This window comes from Geotrypetes seraphini, chromosome 7, assembly GCF_902459505.1.
Source record: "Geotrypetes seraphini chromosome 7, aGeoSer1.1, whole genome shotgun sequence".
Lineage (NCBI taxonomy): Eukaryota > Metazoa > Chordata > Amphibia > Gymnophiona > Dermophiidae > Geotrypetes > Geotrypetes seraphini.
This window is the reverse complement of record NC_047090.1, coordinates 87,334,027-87,339,027: the sequence shown is the minus strand read 5'-3', so window position 1 is coordinate 87,339,027 and position 5,001 is coordinate 87,334,027.

The following is a 5,001-nucleotide window of genomic DNA, read 5'->3' as shown; positions in this document are numbered from 1 at the left end:
CAAAGAACATGAAGGCAGATCAATTCTTGAGCTCGGAATTGAGAGTTTCAATGCTCTTGTGCAGACGTGGCCTCATGGTATCCTCCTGAATGTCTTTCCTTCCTGACCTGTGACAGTCCAAGTCTTCCAGCAGATTGCAGACCATTTGGGCCTTTTCATATTGGTGGCTCCAGTCTGGCCTCACTGGCTGTGGTACACAGCTCTGTTGAGTTTTTGCCAGGGTCAAGGCCTTCAGTTGAGCGTCCATCCTGACCTACTTTGCAGGTTTCAGTCTGCCTTGAAGACTCAGGTCACTTTGCTCTTATGGCATAGCTCTTGAACTTTGAGCTTTAGACCTCAAGGGCTCTTCTGATGTAGTCCTTGGCACTTTTCTCATGTCTAAGTAATCGACTGCTATATCTGCTTATGCTACTGCATGGAAGACTTTCCAGCTTGGTATTCTTTGGTCCAAATGGAGCTGTATTCCACTCCCTTTTTGGTGGTACTGGTCTTTCTTCAAGCTAGCCTTTATCAAGGCCTCAATGTGGCATCCCATTGGGTCCAAGTGGCTGGACTCTCTTGTTTTTGAGCCTAGGGTCATTCATCTTTGGCATATTGCCCTGACGTGGCCAGATTTCTGAAAGGGACTCTTCACATTAGACCACCAATTACTCTGCCGCTCCCTTCATGGGACCTTAACCTGGTGCTCTCTAGTCTTTCCAAAACTCACTTTGAGCGCCTTTGGGATGCTTCCCTCTTGGACTTGATGCACAAGATGGTCTTTCTGGTCAGCGAGGCATGTCTCTGGACTCCAGGATCTTTCTTGCAGTGAACCATTCCTCTGGATCTTGGAGACAGATTTCCTTGCACATGGTTCCTTCCTTTCTGCTGAAGATGGTTTTGGCTTTCCATGTTAAATCAGGGAGTTTATTTGCCTGTTTTTCAGCCTACTGGTTCAACACAGGATCGTGTTTTGAGGAACCTAGATATGCACAGAATTCTTCTTCGCTCTCTGGAGGTCATAAATGAGTTTTGTCTTTCTGACCATTTGTGCAGATTCATTCTGTCAAGCAGGGTGCTCCTGCTTGTAAGGCCATGATTTCCAGATAGATCTGTAAGCCCCTTTCATCAGTCTACATTCTTTCTGGGAAACAGTCTCCCGTTTCCATCAAGGCACATTCTTCTAGATGTGTGGCTTCTTCGTGGGCTGAAGCTAGAGCTGTCTCCCTTAAAGAGATTTGCACAGCAACAACGTGGTCCTCGCTACCCATGTTTGCCCAGTTTTACAGAGTGAATGTGGCAGTGAGACAGAACTCTGCCTTTAGGTCCTCAGTCTTAATGGTCAGTGCAGTAAGCCTGCCCTAGCTTTTTAGTGACTGCTTTTGTATGTCCCACTGGTCTAGAATGTCTTGCCTAATGCACTGAAAAAAGAGACTATGTATTTACCCTGGAAAGCTCTTTTCTAGTAGACAGGGAGACATTCTAGACTCCTGCCCTGTCCTTTCTGCGCTTGTCTACTTCTCAGTTTGTTTCATGGGCATCTACAAGTTGTAACTTGGATGCCAGTTGGCCCTTGGCTGGCGTATACTGCATAAATGTTCCTTATTTCGGCGGGCATAGTTTCTGAGCTACCTTGAGGTTTTTGCTAGCTGTTTGCATCTGATATTCTTATGTTACTCTTAAGCAGAACAGTTATTTATGACCTTGATTGTTATGGGTATCTCTATTTCACGTTGGTTTGGTGGCTCTTGGTGCTTGGGTACTAACTGTAAGTGGAACTAAGGAGCTCAGTGAAGTACAGATGAGGCACAGAAAAAATAAGAACTAGATTTTTTCTGCAGATGGCAAGCGGCTGTGGGGACACTACCCACTTGAATAGAATGTCTTGCCTGTCTACTGGAAAAGAGCTTACCAGGGTAAGTACATAATATTTTTCAGCCCTAAATGATTTAATTCCTACCCTTTAGGAAGAAAGGCTGGAAACTCCTTTTAAAAAGGAGAAAACAACAGTCTGGAACAATGGCTCTAACCAGTTGGGAGAGAATAGGACTCTGGGAAATTATACAAATAGAAACCATGAATTCTGAGCAATACAATATGATGCTATTTAAAATAACAGCCAAAAGAAAACATTTCAAAATATTATTTGATATGAAAGTTGCTGAAGAAAAATGAAAGTTGCTGAAGAAAAATGAAGACTCAAACTGTTCCTAACATTAGAACATCTAGAATAAACTGGGAGTGATACATGAAGTGTAACCAGGAATTAAGGCATGCAATACTCTAAAAATAATAGTACAAAGTTTTAAAAGGCAAAAGGTGGACATTGCCAAAACAAGAAGGAAAGAAGATTGTGTTCTGGTGTTGAAAAAGGATTTTATGCATGCCACAGACTGCTAGAAGGACAGATCAATTCTGAAGAGATCACACTGGCTATGCCATTCAAAGCCCAAATGATGATGTTACCACTGTCTTATTCTGGTCACACCATCAGAAGAGAAAGATCTTTGGAGAAGGACATCGTGTTTGGGAATATTGAAGGAACCAGGCAAAGAAGGCGGTCTGCATTCAGATGACTGGACATGTTGAAAACAACCAAGGGTCTGATGCTGGAATAGTTTATGCAGGATTCAATTTAAATGTGCATGCATTACTTTCAAAATTTTATATGGTATTTTTACTCCTCTTGTTTCTCTGCTATGAAACGTTTATAGATTTTCCTATGCAAGAGGCATTCAACAATTCAAACTCTCCCTCCCTTCTAGAAAAGGGATTAAAGGAGTCAAGAACTTTTGTAATTCTTTGACTTTCAAAATTTTCTCAATTATGGAATGAACTCTCTTTAATTTTGAGACGCCCTAGTCCTTTTCAATTCTTCCACAAATCTTTAAAAACATTTTTATTTGATAAACACTTTGAAAATTAGTCCTTTGTAATTTCCTGTTGTTTTTCTTTTAGTATTCCTTTTTTAATTAGTGTTAACTGAGTCGAGTTTCCTCTGGTTGATGACCCAGTATATAAAGCTAAGTTTTACATTTATGTCTTCTATCCCGCCAATACCTTTCAGTTCTAGGCAGTTTACAACAAGAAATTAGCCTGGGCATTCCCAGGGAGATTACAAGGTTGATAGCTATAGTGTTGGGATCTGGGAAGAGTCGATATGGTTTGGTTAGATAATTTGACAAATTTCTTGAATAATATGGTTTTCAGGGGTTTTTTTTAATGTTTTGTAGTTTAGTTTAGTACTGATTTCTTTTTACATCCATAATTCATCAAGTTGCTATAACTTAAACATGAAACGATGGCACCTAACAATAGCACCTGTAGACCTTATTTGTTATTAATTCTGTACTGCAGAACTCTAGTTCCCTGACTGGGTTTGGAGTATCTGGCTTTATTAAAACCTAGTCAATCTATATATATAAAATCGGAGGTATGTATGTGTGTGTATGTGCCGCGATCACGCAAAAACGGCTTGACCGATTTGAACGAAACTTGGTATGCAGATCCCTCACTACCTGGGATGATATGTTCTGGGGGTCTCGCAGCCCACCTGCACACGTGGGCGGAGGTACAAACAGAAAATCAGATTTCACCCATTCATGTCAATGGAAAAAATGTAAAAAGCTGCCATTCTCACAGTAATTCAACAACGGCTTGACCGATTTGAACGAAACTTGGTATGCAGATCCCTCACTACCTGGGGTGATATGTTCTGGGGGTCTCGCGGCCCACCTGCACACGTGAGCGGAGCTACAAACTGAGAATCATATTTCACCCATTCATATCAATGGATAAATTGTAAAAACCTGCCATTCTCACAGTAATTCAAAAACGGCTTGACCGATTTGAACGAAACTTGGTATGCAGATCCCTCACTACCTGGGGTGATATGTTCTGGGGGTCTCGTGGCCCACCTGCACATGTGGGCGGAGCGACAAACAGAAAATCTGATTTCACCCATTCATGTCAATGGACAAAATGTAAAAAGCTGCCATTCTCACAGTTATTCCAACTATAAAACACTTTCTATGACACTATAACCACTAGGGACATCGTTTCTATTCTACCACGGACACCATACATATAGAGTTTGTATGTTCTAACTGTGTTTGTAATTGTTTCCTTCAAGCACCCCAGTTCATAATGTTATTACATTACATGAGTACTCACATATGCTGAACTAGGAACACAGGTTCCATTCTGAACCGGGAAAAAACTGCATGGCGTTTCTTTTCAACCTGAGTTTCCACATATTGAGTTGTTTAAATCAATACTGAAACTTTTGGATGCCACTTATTCCAACAGATCTTCCTTTTCAGTTTAAGAGATTGCAAATTCCAGTGAGACTTGCATTCTCTATCTCAGTGATTCCCAACCCTGTCCTGGAGGAACACCAGGCCAATCGGGTTTTCAGGCTAGCCCTAATGAATATGCATGAGAGAGATTTGCATATGATGGAAGTGATAGGCATGCAAATTTGCTTCATGCATATTCATTAGGGCTAGCCTGAAAACCCAATTGGCCTGGTGTTCCTCCAGGACAGGGTTGGGAACCACTTCTCTATCACAATCAACAGATCACAGGGACAGACTATTACATACTGTGGAGTGGATTTAAGCTCCCCCTGTTTTTCCCATGGACAACTCTATGTTGCTTGATCAAGGAGAATTTATATGTTCTTGCTCCTGGAGGTGAAACTAAAAATGTTGTTTATAATCAAGTTTTGTGTTAGTTGTATTGTATTCATTTTGTCAAATATTTCACATTATAATTTGAATATTGTACTTTTTATAAAGCTGTAAAAAAATAATTTCATTCACCACTATAAAGTATCTTTATTTCAATCCATTTACTGTGTTATTGCTATAATTAAATACCCGTGCAACGCCGGGGCATCAGCTAGCAACACAATAAAGAGCAGCTATCTGACTCAAAGCCCCGCCCCCTTTCCCGGAGAGCTATGATAACTTGTTAGGAGCTCGATCCTATGACAGAGCCAGTAGCCTAAGATGGAGGCTT